This window comes from Aphelocoma coerulescens, chromosome 5 (genome assembly GCF_041296385.1).
Source record: "Aphelocoma coerulescens isolate FSJ_1873_10779 chromosome 5, UR_Acoe_1.0, whole genome shotgun sequence".
Lineage (NCBI taxonomy): Eukaryota > Metazoa > Chordata > Aves > Passeriformes > Corvidae > Aphelocoma > Aphelocoma coerulescens.
Window position 1 is genome coordinate 12,496,273 of NC_091019.1, and position 22,036 is coordinate 12,518,308.

Sequence of the window (22,036 nt, forward strand, 5' to 3'; positions counted from 1 at the left end):
ACAGAAGCACCTTCCAGCAGTAAAAACAAAGCAAACTGGTAATAAGATAATCACTGTGACAGTCAAATGCAATTAATTGCAAAAGAAATTATTCATATAATATAACCTTAAGTCAAATAATTTCTATTCAGGTTTATGAATAGCTTATAAAAATACAGAAGGACTTTGTAGTATTTAGGTTCTTACAGTTGTGAACATGAGTTGAGTGACTTCTTAATGTGTTCTTTACGAGAGAGAAAATTTTTTGTGATAATGCAAATCTCAGTGGCTTGAAAGGAATCAAGAGTGTGTTGCTCACCTCAGGCTCTTCCTCTGTGTATGTTTTTGGGTTTAGATTTTTTCACTATTTTCTCTGTTTAGCATTTCCATATATTATGTGTTTTTCACAAATTGACTGCTGTAATGCAATTGGAAAGATTTATTCTATATTGTTATTGTTGGAATAATATAAAATTGGAATAATATAAGATAGCATGTATATATATTTTCCAAGTGCCTTGCAATGAATTCCTCCTTTCATTGTGGTTAGTAAATATCAGAATGGTTTTTCCCAGCAGTCTTGAACACAGAAGTTATAAAATCATGAATTTTCATAGGCATTTACTGTTAATAATCTTCAATACTGCTATATCAGGAAAAAAACCTTTCCAGTTAGGTGGTAATAGCAGAAAATGACCTAATGAGTTCAAAATCAGCTGAAGTGTATTTAAATATAGGTTAAGTTTTAGGGAAAAAACAGATAGACTTTGGACAGGTTGGAAAATTAAAGGCAATGTGCGTGCATGGTGCATCTTTTGGGGTTTGTTTGGCTTTTTTTCTCTCATTCATCACAGACTCTGGATCAGAGCATTAGTTATGTTTATCCTTTAATCCTACTGTCTGGGTTTGTTTATGTAAGATTTATTATATAGCCAGGGTGGGTAGTTAAATGAAAAACCAAACCTGACCCTCAGTCAGTGCAAGAATTCCTACAGATTACTCTACATGGACAAGTTAAATTTATTCTCAATCCATTATGTAAGAGTTGGGCTCCACGTTTCCTGAGCCACCAAGAGACAAAAATCGTTGCCAGTTGCATCTGTCTTTTTTGCACTTCGTTCTCTAAAACAAGGAGAAAAAGAGCTGGGTACTTTTTCTATAAGTATTTCCTTGAGATAGAAACTCACTTAATGGCCATGTTTCATTGTGTAGTTAATTAAACACTATCATAATTGAATGTGCTCGCTACTGGCTGTGTGCAAATCTTACCCAGCAGGAGTTTTTTGGTCCCTGGTAAACTTTACAGAAAATAATTGGTAGACACCAGGAGCACAGGGCTTGGGTGAATGAATATAAAACTCCACTACGTTGTGAGTGCTCCCACATTTTTTGGACACGAACCCAATTTCAGTATGTATAAATACATTCATTCCCTAATATAATTTATAATTTATTTTATGATACTTGTTGATATTGCAGCTTGCTCTGCTAGGGCACTGCAGTTGGAGGTTGGCTTCCTGGTGCCTGCCATTGTTTTTTCCCTTTATTTGATGAATGTGCTGAAGCAGACTGGAAATAACTAGATTCCCTAATTGTCTGGACAGTGACTGGATTAATAGTTGTGGAAACCACAGATGTTTTCACTCTCTGCATGTTGTATTTTGTACTCATAGGGCAAGTATAGAAAAACTGCTGTGGGCTTGTCCTGATGTGCTGCTGGGAATTGAAGATTAAATTCATCCTGGTTTTAAAGACCTACATGAGGTTTATTAATCTTTAAAATCCCACTTAAATCCTGTTTTAATGTCTTAAGTAGGATTTAAATGATGTCTAGTAGAGGCCTTTTGTAGTGAGGGGGAAAGAAGTGACCCTGCAGGTTACTAGAAACATAATATTTTGCAATTTCATCAAATCATATATAACAGGATTCCAGGGCCATCGATGGGCTGACCTTTTGTGAAATCCAAACTGCATATTTTATGAGGAAATATATAATTTCTGCTTCAACAAAAACATCCAAAGGAATTCCAATGATGAAATGACCAAGCTTAGGCTCTTAAACAATGGTAATTGCCAGCTCCAAATATTTGGCTACTCCCTCTGGCTCCCTGCACATTTATTTAATTTTCAAATGTTTCAGTTTAGTTTAAAATAATGTTTTGGGAGGTTTCTTATTCCTTGGAGTTTTTTATTGCTGCTTGTGAAACTTCTCTGCAGGCAAAAGACAAAGTACATTGATTTCAGCATTTCTCCTACAGTGTTTTTTAAAGTTGTATGAAGTAACTTGTGTAAAATATAAACTGAGGAATTCTCCTTCCCCCAGCTCACTTGCTTTCATGCCTCTATCACTGCATTTTCATACAGTTCAAGGAGAATCTAGGTGGAAATATCAGTTTTCGATCGTGGCACCTTTAACTGGGATACAAAGAGGTTAAAAATTCCAGAGAAGGCTGTAAATCTGAGAGCAAATATGGGGTTATACAGTTGTTCTGGGCTGTGGTATAGGTTGTATAGAAGAGATGTAACAAAAGCTTGTACTGAAAATACATTTTCACTCAGGTCCTGTGTTGTTTTGTGGGGCTGATGTGGGTGTGTGGTCCTGTGGTCAGAGCAGGAGAGCACAAGCACGGCAGGAACTCTGACTCTGCTCCAGCTCTGCCATTAACTCTCTGGGCAAACCACAAACCCTCTGCTGTTCATTCAAACTGCATAAAATGCTGACTCCAGAAAGGTCCAATAACCTTACTGAGCACACATTTGGTATGCTTGAAATTCCCGGAGAAGAGATGCTACGGAAATTTTAAAAATACCCATAATTATTCACCCAGGCTACAAAGGTTTGCTGATATCCCAGCACAGCTATGCAGTGAGCCACACTGAATTTTCGTGCTGTATCAAGAGTAGGTAGTTTTGGCTTTCAAAAGCCAGAGTAGTGTTAGATTTGCAGTCTTAAGAAATTAAATGCTAAGTTGCCCATCTGTACAGTGTATTGCTACTATTACAAAAAATATTTAGGGTAATACTGAGTATTTTTTGTCAGCTCACAGTTCATTACAAAGTAAGTCTAATTAATTGCTGTCACACTCTTTCAGGTGTGGATGAGTGCAGGTTTTACTTAATTTCCCCCATAGGCAAAATATTTTTACTTAATTATGTGTAATTTTCTACCTTTTTTTGCTCATCATCTTGTACTAACAAACAAATCAGGACATATGTTTGTCAGAAGGAGCATGAACTGACAGAAGAACAACAAATCTGTGGGTGGGGAAGTGTGGAAAATGGTTTTTTGAGGCTTTTTAGGCAGACAGATTTGAATTCCAAGACTGACTTTCTGCGCCTAAACCATTCCTGAAGTAATTAATCAATCTTGAGGCATAATTAGGAAGAGGGTTTTAACACAATGGAACAGGCCTGCTAGGAAAACTAGGATTTGGGGTTCTCCAAAATAAAATGGAAATATGTCAGAGGAGGTGGGATTTGTTCTTTCCTCCATGAATTTTTCAGCTGAAATGGAAAAATATATATTTAACCAAGTGTTACTTTGGTCAAAGCATAAAATAAGAGGAAGATTAAGTCATTACATCAGCAGAGGGTGATTAAATTTATTTGGTCCTTGCTAAACGCAGATATTTTGTGTGTAGGGGGAAAATGTTGCCGATAGAGATTTTTAAAACAGGATGGTAAAATAGGTATTCTCCATGACTGCCTCTCTGTTTGCTAATTAATTAGAAAGGTGTGTTGCTGATTGTCTTACAAAATTGGGCTATAAATCATTGAAGTTTTAAATTCCCAGGAAGTCCATGTTCTCTGTGTGGGCTGTCATTTGCAATGTCTCTGTTTGTGCCGTGCGCCGCAATCGAAAGCAATTTGGAATTAGAAGGATTGCACTGCATTCCCTCTGTGACTACAGCAACCTACAGCTTCAATTAGTGGTCAAGCCACCGTAGGAGGCACAATACATTACTGGGAGTAAGCACAGGATGAAGTGTCCTGCCTCTGCCTCGAGGAGCTTAAAACTGAAAATGGACTGACAGACCACAGGCAAGACAGCAAAGTGCTGCAGGCACAGGGTTGATGCAAAATGCAGACGTCTTTGCAAGAATGAAGTTGTTTTATCTTCTGTTTTGCTTTAACTTCTTTTAGGGCAGTCATTCTGTTGACACTCACGAGTTCCAGACCAGGATGAGAAGAGGAAGTTTTGAGAGGGGTAAGCACTTTGTGAGCTCTGGTGGCACTGATGTCCCGACCTAGATGGCAGAGTTTTTGCTTTGTATAGTTAGACCAATATCAGTTCCTCAAAAGACCTGACAGCAGCACTAGGGTAAGAAGGAGATCTGTGATTAGCCAGCAGATATGTCCAAAACTAATAATTTGAAACCAGCTTGACTTTCTCTGAGAAAATGTAGGGATGGCATGGATAGCAGAGCTCCTCTCAGTACCAGGGAAAGGTGTTCATACCATCTTGCATGCTTATCAGGCACCATCTCATTTTTTACATGGACTTGCTGAGATGATTCTGAAATGCATACCCTGGTAGGTTAGCAAGGCATGTTCAACAAGTTGCTGTCAGTGATCCTCTGTCAAATGAGAAAGTTGTTTTAATGGCATTTCTGCAGGATTTCCCTTTTGGTTCTTGTACAATTCCATGATATCCTTGATGATAGGGATGGTAACATAGAAGGGTGCATCTTGAATTGACAGGTGACACTATGCTACAAGGAGCTGGAAAAACAGGAACAGCTTGGAAAACTAGGTAGTAAAATGTCTTGGGGTGACCTTATCCAAACCGGTACATAAAATAACACTGAGAAAAATAAAATTATTAAGAAAAAGTATCAGATTATGCACTTAGGAACAGCTAGATGGTTATTCTGAAGAAAAAATGCAGTAAGAATTGCTAGGGCTTCTGGTGGACTGTGATGCAAATAGCGGTTAACATATTTTTTTGTAAAAATTACAAGTAGGGATATTCAAGCAGATGTCTCATTTGTAGCAGAGGTAAAGTGATCCTCCCCTCCATTAAGTGCTCTTATGGTTTCATCTGAGCTACTGTTTCCTGATGTTAGCCTCAAGCAGCTAAGGCAGCAGCAGGTTAAACATGAGGAAAGGTTTTTGTTAATGCTAAGAGTAGTGTGGTGCTGGAATGATTGCCAGGCTGTGGAGCTTCCACTGGAGATCTCCAGATCTTCTCTAGTCAGGTGTGAGTTGACTGCACCTGGAAAGAAAGGGTGGGTGCAGCCCAATTGAAATCTTAAACCACTTTCACCCCTGTTTTCTGTGATATCATTCACATATAGGTATGAAAGCCCTGCTGTGGAGTTCTCTTATGATCCATTGTGTTTTCTTAGCCCGTTGATGTGTGACTTTAGCGGGATGTAAAGTGGGAATCATGCCTGCATTGCCAGAAGGCACTGATATTTTGACACTTCCATTCAGTAACATTGCCTGAGAACACTTTTGAGGAATGACAGCCCTACACACCTTGGATTGCATATATATTTACTGACTCTGCATTGTACAAGCTGGGTGTATTTAGTTCGTGGTTCAGGTCATTGTGGTACACAAAGTTCTTTTATAGGTTCTGTGACACCTAAGAGCTTGCATGGGGATCCTCCACGGCTCCACCAATAATCACATTTTTGCTGGGATGTGATGTTTGTTTGGGGGAAGTTCAAAGTAAAACAAAATCAGGTCTGAAGTTGGGATTTTCTTAATAGAGTGAATATACTCCAGATAAGATTTGCTACATTCTGAGGAGGACATGATTTTGCATCTAATTCCTGTGGGAAGGGAAAGGAAGCTTTCTTATATTTTTGCAATCTCAGGTGTAAATTTTCAGGTATCTGGACACAGCAGCACTGAAGTTATGTCAGGGGAGGATGTTCCGGTTTGGGCAAATTTAGAAATATATCCTCTGAGGGAAGGCACAACCACCCCTCCCCCACCAGGTTTGGGAAAAATAAATTTTCCTCAAAGGAAAGTGAAGGAGATAAAAACTATTTATTTAACAAACACACGGGAAAAGGAAAATAATGCTAAATAATAAAATCTTTCGCTGTGGAGAGAAACCTGGGAAAGTGTTCGAGTCCTCCGTTTGGTCTCCTCGGAGCTGGGGCTTGGCCCAGGGCCAGGCCCTCTGTGCCTGGTGGAAAGTCCTCCCAATGTGCTCTGGTGTTGAAAGCAGTCCAGTAGAAAAGGGAGAAAATCCGAAATTCCAGGGAAGGAAAAAAAATTCAACTCTCAGTCTCCCTTTGGAGAAAAAAGAAACTGAACCACTGGCCAAAAGCTGACTGGAAAGCAGCGAGCCGGGTGCTTCCTCACTCCCCTGCCGCAGCTGGAAAAAAGTCTCTATCTCTGTGTGACCTTGAACAAGCTGCAAACTGCTTTGAAAAAGTTTTGCTCAGTTTTTCCTCCCCCTCTCAGGCTCAGTTTAAAGGCATAGAAAGGCACAAGATTTAATTTCTGGACGTAGGGCAGCAATAGGGGATACACATCATAAAGTCACCGAAGAGAGAGGATTAGGCTGAGTATCAGGAAAAGGTTCTTCTGGCTGGGCACTGGAACAGGCTTCCCAGGGTAGTGGTCACAGCATCAGCCTGACAGAGTTCAAGAGGGGTTTGGGCAATGCTCTCAGGCACATGGTGTGACTCTTGGGGTGTCCTGTGCAGGGCCAAGAGCTGGACTTTAATGATCCTTGGGGATCTCTTCCAAATCAGGCTGTTCTATGACTGCAGGACTCTTCCAGCACTGATGATTCTGTCAAAAGTACCATCAAGTTAGTAGTAGCTTTAAAAAGTAATTTCGTGCCTCCTGGATAATCTTGGGAAAGATATGTCATTTCAAAGAGCTAATTAACCAGTGGGAAGCTTTTTAGATGTTTTCACATGGTATCTCTAGTATCAACAAAGAGACTCAAGCAAAGATCCTCGTAAAGAAAGAATACTAGGAAGGCCAAGATGTGAAAAACTGGTTGGAGGGCAGTTGGTAGCTGACCTGCCAGAACTGTCTCCAGAGCTCTGTCTTGTGCCAGGGAAGGGTAACTGCTAAGAAACTGTGTTTAACAAAAAGCCAAAAACTCTTCCCTAGCTGTGCATCACGTTTTTAGGTGGAGTTGCACGAACCACTTTATCATTGTGTCCCTACTGCATTCTCCCAACCTCCTCCATAATCCAGGCTATGAATTACAGATTATTTTATAGCCATTGTTTCAAAGAACTGCTTATCCCCTAATAATTACCTGCAGACATGCTGATACATATTGAGTTCTAAAAAAAAAAGCCAGCACATAGAAATGACCTGAAGAAAGCAGACCTTTTGACTGCTTTCATTCAGGTTACATGAGGTAATATTTTGCTGCATTATGTCAATTGTTAGGAAGCTTAGGATGACACCATTTCCTAGGGTTGAAATGATTAATTAGAAGCCTGGGCTAAGATGTAAAATTAAATACTTGTACCAGTACAATCAGCTTTACTTTTTGCGTACTGGAACTGTAATGAACTGCTTTGTAAGGCCAGACATTTCCTCTAGCAAGAGTGGAAATTCAGCTGGTATGCAGCTCTTTGGCAAGAGATTAAACAAAACCTAATTGCTTAAGTTATATTTGCAAAATAATTCTAAACCACAGGACTGTTTCCCTTTTCATTTTTGCTCCAAAATTTGGAGGCCTTTTGAGTGGGTTTTTTGTTCCTCTTATCCCTTTAGTTATTATAATGTCTGATACATATTTTAAATGTCAAATTTCATCATCTTTATCACCATTGAAACTTTGGCTGGAAGTGGGTAAAGGAGCATACTGTGAACAAAGCTGCCTTTTCACCCAAGCTATCGATAGTTGTCATTCCTGGTTGTTATGGAAAATAAATTAATTTTGCTGATAGGCTAAGTATTCCTTCCCAGATGGGAATCCAGACTTTCCTTTTGTTGCCCAAAAGTGAGTAGGTAAAAGAACCTCCAGACTGATTAATTCTGGATCTAGCATGGGGCTGGGAGCATGTTGGCTCCGTGTTCTGGCAGAGCTCACTTGTCACAGCCTGTAATGGTTCCTGGGCACGTGTAGGAGGTGATGGCAGGAGGAGATCTCACAGCTGTTCCCTTCTCCTGCAGGTCTGTGGTTTGTGGTCTGGTCGTAGAAAATGACTCTTGTGTGGGGCCAGAAGTCTAGACCTGGGAATATTCTTGCTTGTGATTGAGTTTAGGATGTTCTCCCACTAGATAACAGGATGCTATGGAGCAGTGGGGGGCTGTGGGATCCTGGGGTGGTCAGAGGGGGCCTTGACTTCCAGTATGGAAAGCCAAAGAAAAGCAAATTGGGGAAAATTCATGAAGAAATTTATTATAATTTATTGAGGCTTATATGTGGTTAATTTGTAATGGGAAAAACCCAATGGGAGCTACCAGACATGGGATTTGAGTTTTTGTTCCTTTTTTTTTTCTTCGTTTGTCCAGCAAAAACTTCTAGATCAAGCAATGTAACTTCCAAAACAGCTATTTCACTGATTTATTTTTTAAGTACTTTTTTTATAATGTAACCAGTGTGATGGTGCTGGTCACAGGTTTTAGAGGTAGCCTATCCAAACAAAACTTTGGACAAGGGAATAAGCACACTTTCATGGATATGCACATGCAGACCAGCAGCGAGGAGCTGGATTAAAAGAGGCAGTTTTGAGACTAAGCAAGTCTGAAGCCACAGAAGTTACAGCTGCTCTGGTGAAGTAATAGCTTACCCCCCTGAGGACATTACCTGACACTGAGAGACGATTGTGTGCTGCTAATGACTGCTGGAAGAGGAACATCCTTTATGAGAGGTGGGGCTTGGCAGAGCTCTGAGGCAAAATCTGTGGTGTTGGGACCTCAGTTACACCACTTGCATTTCTGGTAGGGTTTTTTCACCCTGCTCAGAGCCCTGGCATTGATGGCGTGGTTTGGATGTCCTTGCATCTCCATGCTTCTGATGTTTGGAGCATTGGGATGTGGTTGTCCCCTACAAAAGCTGGCACTGGTGGTGGTGGGGGATATTCCAAACCATTTTCTAGGACACAAACAGAACTTGCTTTCCCTGCCTGGTGTTTTAAGTGAAACACAGCACTAGATGGGGGCAGGCAGGTATTCTTGTCATGCTGAGGAAGGGCAGCATGACAAAAAGAAAATCCATCACCATTTAGTGTCTCCCCAAAATCCCCCCAGCAGTAAAGGAAGCTAGCCAAAGGTTTTTTTGCAATTATTAGCTTTTTTCAATGCTAAAAGCTACTTTGAGATTCCAGGCGAGTCTAGTCCAAATGCAATATTAAACCACGCTAGAATGTCTGTTCCAGTTTGAATAACCACACCAGAAGGTCTACACTGCAGAAATGGTGATTTTTTTGAACAAGTAGTAGTTAATTGAGATGAATAGTTTTTACCAAACTGCCCCAGAGAAATTAACACTAACAATTAAAGTAAATGTACCTCATGCTAACGAATACATTTCTAAATATCAAAACATTACTTAACTATCAGTCATGCTTCATTTAGTGGTTCTTGATGAATTCATCAGCTAAATTCAGCTTCATTAACTGATTCTTGCAGTATCATTCAGAAATGTTATAATTATTTCTATTTTAAATACAGGGAAACCAAGGTAGACAATTCAGGTAGTTTGCTGATGGCCATGTACAGAATTTACTCTATAAACAAAATTGAAGTTTAGGTTCCCACGGCTTCTCCTCTGGTATTAAAACCACAAGCCCTGATTTGATACCTATTAAAAAAAAAAAAAACAACAAAGAAAAACACCACCACCAAGACACATCACAACAAACAGAAAAAACCCAAACACACTCCACAAAAAAACCTCAACCAAACCAACCAACCTTCAATCTTGTTTTACAAAATCATCCATTTCTGTACTGGCTACTCTGACAATATCTGAAAATTATTCCACTTAAATATATTTTAGAAAAGGTTTTGAGACCCTATAGAAATTAAACCAATAAACTTTTGGTTTTCAGACCTAGTTCCATTAGTTCATGTTTTTTCCATTTGTTGACTCTATAGTGTTAGGCATGTTTTTAGGCTGGAAACATAACACCCTTTCAGTCAGGAGTATTTCTGTAAAATACGTGTTTTAAATTTTCACAAGTCATCACATTAATGAATCCAATTTATTTCCACATTTTCAAAATCCCTGTGGCTGCATAAAATCACCCACCACAGAACTCACCTGCACTTTAGTGGAATGACCTGCAGAACTAGTAGTAGTATAAAGGAGCTGAGAAACAGCATCCTAAATTTGATTTCCCCTACCATCCCTTTCAGATTTCCAGCTTGCTGTAAAAAGACAACAGGACTGAACTTGTGCATACAGGCTGATGCCTTTGAGTGGGGCAGAGAAGCACAGGGAAAAAGAAAGAGGAGCAGGGTTTCTCTGCTTCTTGCATAAGTGCATCAGACCCACTGGTATGTGCTTCCCCCAGTCCCTGGGCAAACTGGGGTTGAGGAGCAAAGCTGGAATGCTCTCCCTGCTCAGCCAGCAGTGTCAGGATTGCCTTCTGTGCCTGACTCTCTCTTCCACACGAAGAGATTCACTCCTTGCTGAGGCCATATTTAAAAGGAGAATTTAAATGATAAATCAAGGCTGATTCTGTCCTTATTTAGTGACTAATATTGTTGTTTTCTGGAGCAAGGAGAGGCAGCTGCCTTTCAAAGTCAAGTCATTTGACCCCAAACTCTAACAAAAGTGTGTAGCAATCAGACTCTTACTCTCATCTAGTTCTGTCATCGAGGACACCACAACTGCAAGATGTGGGTGGTTTCATTGCTGCTGCTTAGCTGGATTATGTGACGCTGCTGTGAGTACAGAGAACCAGTACTCAGTACATGTAACAAATTATTATACATACAATTCATATTTTATAAGACAGATGTTGAATACTGCATAGAAAATGGTAACCAAAAATTGTATCGAGGCACAGAACAAGGGGGTGAGCATGTGGGTTGGAACTTACTTTGCTTTTTGAATCAGCAAGGACTGATGGTGTTCTTGTTCAGCTCATACATGACCACAGCAGTCATAGCTTTGTTTTGAAGAGCAGAAGACCATTAACTGATATTTACTTTGAGCAAACTTTCTTAAACCCTCAAACTGTTGTGTATCTTATGACATAAGGCAAGGCACCACCTGTGCCCTTCTACAGTACTTTGGTAGGTTAGACATTGCAGCTATCCATAGGCTGAGTCCCTTCCTCTCCTGGGACACCTCCAGCTCCCCTTGGACAGGGTAACAGCTTCCTCTGAGCGTGTCACGAGTTAGTGACTGTTTCCTTTACAGAGGGTCCATCTCCGAGCGTTCTTGCCCAGCTGTGTTCCGCTGCTCCCTGTGGTGGGACGTGTGCCAAGTGCCTCTGAGCTGGGGATTTGTGGAGCAGCCCTCCCTGGGGTAGCAAGGAGAGCCCCCCCTGCCTCCTTGGGCAGGGGTAGTGGAGCTCCACCCTTCCCTTTCTCCTCCTGACCAGTGCTGCCAGTTGAACATTCCCCGTGTTGCCTGAAGCTGTTCTTGCTCCAGCTGTTTACATGTAAATAATTTATATGCTTTGTTATTAGTGGAGTTGGGGGAGGGGACAGGCAAGGCAGACACAAAACTTGTTTCCTTCTAAGTGGGAAGGAATTTTACTGTTCTTGGAGCCCTGGGGTTTGACTCTTAATGGTGTTGACATCTCCAGATTTCGACATTGCCCTTCTTATCAGGATGTTTTGCTTGAACACCGATGAAGGTAAAATATCTGGAAAAGTCCATCACTTTGTAAAAAGCCATCTGAAAGAAAATTAAATATTTATAGGCTTTGTAGGTAGATTGGTGAAACACACCTGCTATGATTCTAGTAGAGGCTCTTCTCACTCCATCATATCTTTGTCAGTGCTTGTTTCCAGTGAAGGGAAGGACAACTTAAATGCTACAGAAAAGCACATAAATTACTGACATCCTTTTGTGTGAAGTTACTCCAGAGGTAATACATATATATTAATATGGTCCCTTTAAACCTTCTAAAAAGGCTCTTGGCAGAGCTCAGGTCCTCTGACTTGTACAGCTAAGCATGAAAACTGAGAATACTAAAAATCTGAAGTGTTTCCTCATATCTGATATCACAACTAGGACATTATAATTGTTACTAGTGACATTATAATTATTACTGCAGCCAAGATGGATGTGACATTCCTAATCAAAAGGAGCTAAGTGTTGGCAGACCCAAGTGACAAGGTTTACATTTCCTTAAGGTGTTCTGGAATAATGCTTCATGTGTTAGGAGTCATGACGTGCACTTAGAAAGTCTGCAGACTTCAGCAACAGAGCTGCCTGGACCAAGGCAGGAATACCGAAAGCTATAAGGGATGTCAGTGCTCTGGGGAAAAAAAAATAGCAATCTGCACTTGTTCAGCCCCACTTCTGCTTTAGTTGTCTGATATTCTGAAGCAGCCTGTATTTTTGTTCTGTATTTTTGTTCACTGTGTTTCCACAGTGTCTGAAACTTGATCTTCAAAGGCTATTGGATGTCAGGTGCTCTGGCGTTAGGTGAAATCACACTGCTTTCATCTCCTCTGTTTCCACCATATACAGGGATCCCTCTTGCATGGCAGTGTGGTTGAAATGCTTCAACTAGAAGCTCTGGGAGATGTTTTCTAAGCTTCAAGAAGAGGGTGCTTTGCCTCCAAAAGACAAAATTGCTGCCCTTTCCTTGCTATTGGAAGCATTTGAAAGTTAAAATGATGTTTTCTTTGCATCCTTACCCTGAGTCAGTGCTGTACCCAATCGATGATGTTGAGCTAAACTGCTGTGAATAAATAAGCTGCTATAGGACTGGGGACAAAACTTGGCAGAGGTTCTAGTTTCTTTCCATTCTCTTTCTATTTCAGAAGGAATTAAGCAGCTGGTGTTTTCCATCTGACTGAAACTGGACTTTTACACATGCTTTCATAGTGCAATTTTGACTTTATGAAAAAGTCAAAATTATTGTTGTCATGATTCTGATTTCTGCTGTTCAAGCCTGGTTCTGGTGTTAAACCAGGCTTGCAGTACCAAACTGAGTCAAAATGACTTTTCTCTTAAGTATCTGCTTGAAAGTCTAGATTATGAAGTGGTGTGTGGTACTAAGTGTCTTAGAAACACCTGGAGATATGGCAAGAGCTGATTCGGATGCCCTTAAATCTGACAAGTTGAATTTGCTCTGTTGAAGGCCTTGAAGAAGAGCTGTCAATCCTTTAAGTCTGACTGGATTGACTCGGAAAGCTGTGAAGACCACTCTTAAAAGGCAAATAAGTAAAAAGATATTGCTGTTGCCCTCTAGGGATGAATTGCTTCAACAGAACTAGTTACAAATGCAGGCTCCTTCTACCCCCATTATTTTTAAAGACTGTTGGTCTCAGCAGCTGGAGGTCAAAAGCAAACCCTGTATTTCTCTTCTGAATGGCTGAGGGCATTTTTTTACGGCGTACGTATTACAGCCGAGCTGTATTTCTTAGTAGCTTGAGAATAAGGTTGGAGGATGCCGCTTGCACAGGAACTGTGACTTACCCAGCCGTCACTGCATGTTTCCAGACAGGAATCCTTTCAATGCCTTAATTACTACAGAGTAGTTAGGATGAGGTGATAATGGTGTTTGCTCTAAGTTTACTTTTGCTTGACCCTATATTGGAAGAAGTAAGCTGAAGGGGGATTATCAGGTACTCTATTGATCCTAAAGCCTGTAAAAGCAGGAGTGTGGCACTGACTCAGAGAGCAGGAGGGCTTTGTAGCTGGCTCACAGTGGGGTGTTGCTCTGGGCTTCTATTTAAGCTCCTTAGGTGGCCACTTATAAAATAATGTCACCGGCCTTCTGTCCCCGCGGGTGCCCGGGCTTTGTGCCCTCGTTGCGCGGCTTTTAGGGCAACAAAAGGCAAAGGAAGGCGTGGAAGCTCCTCGGGCACGTCCCTAATGACCTGGTGGAGCTTCCCCACGTCTCCTGCCATTGTGCCTGCGCTCTCTTAGGAAACCCCGGCCCGGCCGCCCTCCGAGAGGGACCCGCGAGTCCCAGCAGCGAGAGGATGGAGAGGTAAAACCAGGAGTGCCAGCCTGGAAAAACTGATTGCTCTCATCTCTGCTGATGGGTGTGTGCGCACGAGTGTGTCGGACACGACCTGTTGTAAGCTAGGCTTTGGCATCATTGCCAAATATAAATATATTGCCGAATATGAAAAAAAATATAACTATTTGCCAAGTAGAAAAAATAGCACTAAAGAATAAAATAGAATCTTAAATAAAAGTAATAAGGAAAATACTGCTCTGAATCAAAATTGTTTGGTGTATTTGGGATGGTGTGTGCTTGTTTATTATTTCCCCCCTCCTTAGTGCTGATGGTATTTTTCATGAGTTTTTAATGAAGGCAGAAAAGTTTTGGAGTCTTTAAATTATCTCTCAAAAGCTGGCACTTCATGTTGTTCTAGCAGGTGGGAGCAGGAAAAGGAAAACACTTGTCTCATTGTCTTAACGGAATGAAGTACAAAAATAATGCATGAGCATGGAAAATGGAGGAGTTTTTTCAGCGTTTTAACTTTAATAAACCCATGCTAGTGATATTAGAAAATATTATTATACAGATAAGATTCTGATCTGTTTTTATGCACAGAATAGTATGCTTGGAGTGAGAAGACTTGGAACAAAGTCTTCATCTCCTTGTTTGCTTCTGTGTCTTGGAAAAAAATTGCCATTAATTTTAGGGAAGAGTTACCAACATCAGTTTGTTCTTTCTCACATAAAAATAAACGTAGTGATTTTTCTGTGGAAAATATGTTTCTGGCCAGATGCTGGGTTTGCAGTTCAAGATTTTGGAGGCAGTCTTGACTGCATAAGGGCTGTAGAATTTTGATTGGTGTTTAAAGCATGGCTATATATGTATAAATTGTCCTGCTTGCATGCAAAGCTTATGATTGATTTGTTGTCATTGCTCCAAGTAGTACATCTGTTTAAATATCTTTCCAGAAATGGAGCTCTTTGATATTTCATATATTATTCATTATACTTCTCCAAGAGCAAATATATCATTTACATAACTTGTGCAAAGAGATAGGAAATAGGTGGTGATTCTTCTGATCAAGTGTTTTGAGTTAATTCTAGTGAAGATAAAATCATAACAACATCATTCTGGAGTGTTTTAAACTAAGATAGGAAAACCAGGCCCTGGCCTTAACTTTAAAGAGGAATAAATATGAACACTAATTATGGAGTGCCGATGAAAACTCAGTCTCTTTATACCAAGAAGTCCTCTCTGTCCATTCTTCACCTCTTTAAATCAAGTTATGTACTCAAATCTTTTTGCTGTGAGTTTTATCTGATTACAGACCTGAAGTGTGACCTCTGGCACAGCTTCAGATAGTTTTAAAATTATAGTACAAAAAACACAGAATGACCTGAAAAACTTTGTAAATTAGACAGTCCTCTGTTTCAGATGAATTAAATTAATATATACATTAATATATGCTTCACGTTCTAAGAGATGAGTCAATTTTAAAACTGTTCACTTGTTCTTTTAAATTTTGGCTATTACTGTAGTTTCAAATCTGGTCTTTTTAGTAGGGTTAGTACCCAACTGTAAAACTTGGCTTCGGATTGTTGTTTATTGCCTGAGTGCAAAGCAGCATCAAGAAGAACCAGCAGAAACAGGCATAGCTCTGGCAACCCAGGCAACCCAGCAAACCAATGTGCCCTCATTTCTTGTTTCTCCTTTACAGAAGGGTGCAGAGCTGGTTGGCTGGGTGGTGTTCCCTGCACAAGGAGTGTCAGATAGAGACTCTGTGTATCTCAGAAGCAATCTCCTCCAGTAGGTTGTCAGTTCATCACCACCATGGTATTCGTGAACTGTTAGAGTGAAAAAAGCTGAACCCATCCCCACTCCCATGTGCTGCCTGCAGAGTGTTTTGTTTTGCAGATCCTCAGAAGTTATTGTAAGAAGATGCATCTGGGGGAGGGCTCACCAAAGGAAACCCATCTTTGGCATTTTCAGATTCTCAGCTGGGTCTCAGTCAGCTGCTGTCTCTGCAGGAGGCAAGTGGGATCTGTCCCTTCTGGAGCAGCTGCAGCCAGGGCAGCTTGAGGTGCAAAGGACTCTTCAGAGTAACCCTGGGCACCTCTCTGTGCCACTGCTTCCAGTAAGAAAAGGGAGAGGAAGAATCTGACACTGGCAAAATCTGCTGTGATGTGCTGAGGGGAGCTGAGGAGAACAACTGATGATGCTGTGTTTGCTGCAGTTCTGCCCCCACAAGCAAGCACAGGCAGAGGTGTTGGGGTTGACTTCACAGGTTAGCAGTGTTGGACAGAGGCAGGTTTCACATAGGAACACTAGAAGAAAATACAGATCTGTTTTTTCTATTACAAAATTCTGCTGTTAAGTTCATTCCCATAGCTCTTCCTCAGTGATAGGTCTGCAGGCCCTTGCCTACTGCAGAACCATAGGCAGGACATTGCATAGTTGCTGTTTGCAGTGTTGCTAAGAAAACACTCTAAAGTGTGAAAGGCTGAAAAGACCTGCATGAAATGTTATCAGTTTATCATCATACTGTGATCTAAAATGACTGGGCTTAACACTGGTCTCTTCCATAGACCACACTAGGAAAAGATGAATCCTGTAACACCTACTGCTTTATCTCAGTATTAGTTTGTATTTTTTGTCTGATTTTGAAGTATTTGTGGCAGAGATTTTTTTTTTCTATCTCTTCCAGTCTCTGCTGCTGAGTGATGAAGGCTACTGACAGTAACCTTTCGTTACAATGGGCAGAATTTCTGTGCCAGTTCACTGCTGATCTGCATGCAAAGATGTGACACAACTTCCCTTCAGCACTCGATTGCCTGAATTACACAATGTGAAACCTACAGAGGTGAAGAGAGTGTACTATGCTGCTAGACAAGCATTGACTGGAGTCTGAAGTATGTTTTTAGACTAATCTTTGCTTGTGGGGGATCAGCTGTGACATGCAGTGACCTTCCTGAGGTAGCCAACAAGTACTTCATACTGCAGTATTAAATCCTCGCTGGTCTGCAGCAAATATGACATTCATTCTCTTTGGTAAGTCGTGGTTCTCCTGGCAGCAGAGGGCCTTCACTCCTCTCTGTATGGCCATCCCTTCTATACAGCCACTAAAAATGGGGCACCAACTGCAGGAAATTATTTATAGACTCAGCCACCACAACTCCATCAATTTTAGCAGATATTGCACTTAAAATGCCATTCAATATGCTAATGAACTCTTAACCTGATAGTGAAGTTGCTGCAAACACCATTCTTATCTTGAGCTTCTCCTACATCCATTAAAGAAGGTCCTTTAAAGTGTAAAAATGATGTATAAATTATACAGTCAATGTTCTGTCTATAATTCAAAATTTCCTGTTTCACGCTGAGCTTTTGTTGCATCTTTGTGTTCACATGTGTCATTTAATGCTCTGTTGAGCAATATTAAAATGCCAGAACCATCCAATAATACAAATCATTCAGCAGAGGCAGCCAGAGCCTATTCATGTTTCACTGAAACCAAGCATTTCCCAGCTTGTTTGTTAGCAGTTGTTTGTGGTACTTTCAACTTCTATATTGCACCTATTGCTAGCTGTATTTGAGTGATACCTAAGAGAACACCAAGTTTAGGAAATGTGGATGAAAAATTTCAGACCAAATTAGAAAAGACTGTTTTCCTTATGTCATTTTCAGTTTTCGAGGTGTTTGCACATTTCTTGGTGTTCTTGCTTATTGCCTTTTTCCATGTTCCTCCAGATTCACAGGGCTTATTTCATACAGAATCCGTAAGATTCAATCATCCAAATCAGCCACTATTTCTAGTTTTGTCACTATTTCTCAGGAGCTGATCAATAAACAAATGAAAGTTTATCAATCTTTACGGGTGCTGAAATCCAAAGAACATTTATACTTATGGAAAATATTCATTCTTCCAGGGCTTAAACAAAATGTTCGGGACCAGCCTGTGAAAACATCTCACAACAATTGAAATGAATCATGACCTAATGAATTGATTTCCTACTTCATTTCACACAGCCATGACCCTCATAACATCCCTGACTGTGACATCTCCATCACTATTTCCATTTCATCTCAGCCAGGAGTTTGTCACAATGGAACAGCCAAAGCAGACTTCATCTACGTGATTCTTGCCACCATCAGGCCACCAGTGCCACGTTCCTCTACTTGATGTAAAGTGCATCCTTTGTAAGAATTAGGGCAGCAGAAGAACAATGTGCACACTGTGGCCTGACAAAGACCTCTTTCATCACACTGTAACATTGTGCTTTTCACTACGCTGAAAGGGTTAAAATTAGCTGTTTGCCACTGTAAAAATAAATAAGAAATTTCTTGTTTGAAAAATTATTAGAAAGTTCTTTAAAAAAAACCCTCAAAAAAACCCTTAACACTTTGTCAAGCTGGGGGGTTTTTTTGTTTTGTATTTCAAATGGAATATTTTTATCCAAATTGACAAAACTAGCGGAATTAATGTTTCAGAATTTGCAGTTGTGCTCTACATATAACAGGCCTTTTATTTCTTTTACATGTTACTTGGCATTCTCCTTTATTCACCCCTTTTGTTTTTTCCCACTTTCTTTCATTACAGTTAGAGCCATTTGTCACCTGTTTATTTCCAGAATCTGCAGAAATTCCAGGCCAAAATCTTATCACTTTTTTCCTAACATCAGTGTACAAGAAGTTATTCCAAGATATCCATTTTTTCCTACACTCAAGGTGAAAAGGAGATTTTTGCTGTCTGCTGGATGCTGCAGCATCCAAGTTCTAAGCAGCACTGAATGCATTCATCTTGGGTGGTTTTAGGAGTCTTGTCTTGAAATCTGGGCTTGCTCTTGGAAAGTGTTTTCCTGGATTTCCTGGATTCTGACCAGCATGTCTTTTTTCCTTTCTTGGGGGGCTGACACACCTAAAAAATGTCACTTTTCTTCTCTGAGACTGTGCCATGGGTCTGATATTTTTCCTTCAATTATGAAACTTCCTTAATACAGAGTGCTTTAATTGGGAGATTGCTGATTTCACATACCTGCTAGTGCTGCAGATGAAAACACAAAAAGAAAAGGTGGGGTTTTTTTGAAAAAAAAAAAAGCTTGGAAATGATTTTGGGGGAAGGTATGCAGTTCCAGGGTGCAAAGGGGTTCATTCAGTGCAAAGAAGACATTTCTGTTGTTGTGGTTTTTAACAGCCATACAAAGTGTGAGTAAGAGGGAAAACCTATGGATCCAGTAAGGAATCTGGGACACTGTCTGCTGACACTGTCTGCTGGTCTTGAACTATCTCAGCAGCCACTCATCTCTGTTCTTCATTCTGTTCTCCTGTTGACAATGCCTCACTTATTCAAGGAACTCTGTTATGATTGCATTGCTTCAGCTTCTTGTATCCTCTACTTCTCTTTACCAGGCTTGTCTTTTCCATGCAAGCATCTTAAATAGATGAAAAATACAACTATAGGCAGGAGATGCTGTTTGAAAATGATCTGATAAAAATGGAATTAAAATACTGCACATTACTGTATTTGTGTCAATGATTTCTGAAGCATTGCAAACAACCATTTTTGTGACAATGATGTAAATTCAAATAAATACATCCTCCAGGTTCAGAAAAGAGTTTCTGTGTAGAAGGCTTTAGTTTTGCCTAGGACTGATTTGAAAGATTTGTTCTATATTTTGCAAGCCCTCACGTAGAATTTGCTCTGTTCTGGAAAAGTAGGTGCATGGAATCTGGGTGTGTAATATCTAAAATGCTTTGTAATTAATACTCAATGATATAATCGATCAAAGCAGTTTGAAAGCAAGATAAAATCAGGCACACTATGGCAAAACATTGATCTCTGGATGAGAGTTACTTCAAGCTCTCAGTTTCGTAAGGTTTTAAACTGGAGATGGGGGAGGGAATAAATTGTCAACGCTTCGGATCTCTTCTAGAAGGAATTTTTTCAAGCAGGTCTGTACTGCTCTGTTTGTGAATTCTAACTGCTGGAAGCTGATCTTCATTACACTGCTGCTTTATTACACAGATTGTTCTAGGATCTGAATGTCAGCTCAGTGTCCTGTGCAGGACATTTCTGTCTCTGTACCTGCTCCATTGTAGTGGTTGAAAGGATGGTTGTGTGTTTAAAACCCTTTCCCTTGCTCCTCTATTCAGAACCATCTTGTCCTTCTGCCATGTCAGATGGTAAGATTTCAGTTCCTGGCCATTACCAAATGAAAGGTATTCAGACAAGTTGTGGACAGTTACCAAGCAGAGGAACAATGAAATATCTGTTCCCTGGGTGGGAGCAGAGGGATTCATCCTCTCTCCTTTGTCAGCCGGTGAAACACACTAAGCTCTTGCAATTCAAATTTTCTGATTTCTCCTTTGTCACTAATCTTTTAAGTATAGCAAGAAAGAAGAGTTGCTAGAGAGTTCATGTACTGACTGTGTCATTCGGACTGAGTAATGAATCTTTTGAGCCTGTTAACATATTTGTTTATGGCACTAAAAAAAGAGTACTACAAAGGAATAAAACCCCTCTTTTGATTTCCAGTATATCTCAAGGATATCTCAAATAAAAAATCTCCAGGATTTCTCAAATCCTTGAGAGGAAAAGCACTGAAGCTACTGCAAGAAATTGGGTTGTATTGAGATTGAGATATATCTTATTCAAAATGTAATTTCTTTTTTTTTTTTGTGGTAGCTTTTTATATTCATGTGGGCCTTAACCTGTACTCAGTAACAACAATTTTTCTATTGACTTCAGTAGGAACAGTTTAGTACTGGTAACTATTAGAGCAGTTAAGTAGATTTGATGGTGTTACTAAACTAAGAGAAGTTCAGTGAGTGAAATATATTTCTGAAGTTTTGAAAATATTAAAAAATAGGAAGTAATATCTCATAATACCTATATTTTATTCTGGCTGCTAAGCAGAGCTGAAGGGTAAGCACTGAGTCCATTAGTGGTACTTAATCCTTAACCAGACTTTTTCAAAACCAATTGGAGGAAAGAAATGCAATATATCCAAAGGAAAGCCCTTCTGTTGTAAGCAGAGCACTTTCTTGTCCTAAACATTTTATGGGCTTCCTCATTGCAATCATATCACTTAAATAGATTATGGCTAATGTAAACTGAACTTATACTAACTAGCTGTTTTAATTTTGCATTCAGCAAAGCATATTGGTACAGAGAATAATCAGCCTGTGCAATTCGATGCCCTCAGAGGTGCTCCCAGCAACCTCTCAGTAACCTGAGAGATGCTTTTCTTTTCCCCCCATAAGACTGGATCCAGTTAACTCTCTGGGCTTGGATCTCCCCAAGGAGGACAGCTCCAAGGTTTCCTTCAGCACGTGGGCAGTCGCTCTGCTCAGAGCCAGAGTGGGGTTCAGAGGTGCCATATGAGGCACTCTGGGCACCTGTCTTTTTCAATCCATCAGTTTTATGAACATTGTCTGTTTTCATGTCTGACAACCTTTAAGATATTTCATCTTCAGAAAACCTTGTTAGTTTAGTAAGGGGTCATTTCCTTGCAGTAGAAGGGACCTGAGGCACAAAGAAAGGGCCCTTGAGCAGAATCCGGGAGGCACAGAGTAGAGAGTGTGAGGGTACCTGGAGCTCGGGGAAAGAGCCCACCCCAGTGATCAGTCCCCGTGCACAGCCCTTAGGAAGAGCCATTAGGAAGCCCTGCATGAGGGGTGTGTGTAAAACCACACCTCAGGGCGTGTGAGTGGGAGAGCAGGACTAGTCCCAGCTTTGAAGTCTCATCCAGAAAGCAGGTTACCCAGGTTTAGCTCCCTCCTCTGCCCGAGGGGATCCAAACCCACTGCTCCCGCCTCCTTTTGGAGCTCCTTAATCTTTGTGCTATGGGCTGCTCCTGGGTGGCAGTCACCTCCACCCTTCCTGCTGAAGCTGTGCCCACACAAGGTCCTCCAGGAAGCATCCTGACCTTTCTCTTCTCCCAGGCCTTCAGTGAGTACCAGAAGCTGCCCTGTGTATCTGTTCCTTGTGGCAGGCTGACCATATTCCAGTGTCCTGGAGGAGGTGGTTGGAGTTGGCC

General features: G+C 40.6%; 1 long non-coding RNA gene across 3 annotated transcripts in view; it reads left to right on the forward strand.

Annotated features, from left to right (window-relative positions):
• LOC138110729 (uncharacterized) overlaps positions 1-20,356 on the forward strand; it is a 39,579-nt gene extending 19,223 nt beyond the window's left edge. The window contains exons 3-5 of one of the 3 annotated variants that reach the window (XR_011151033.1): positions 4,123-4,186; positions 16,705-17,048; positions 17,927-20,356. This is a non-coding gene — a long non-coding RNA (uncharacterized lncRNA). Of the gene's footprint in view, positions 1-4,122; positions 4,187-16,704 lie in introns of all 3 variants that reach the window. The other 2 variants (XR_011151031.1, XR_011151032.1) reach the window with 2 other exon arrangements.
• Positions 20,357-22,036: the final 1,680 nt, after the last annotated feature.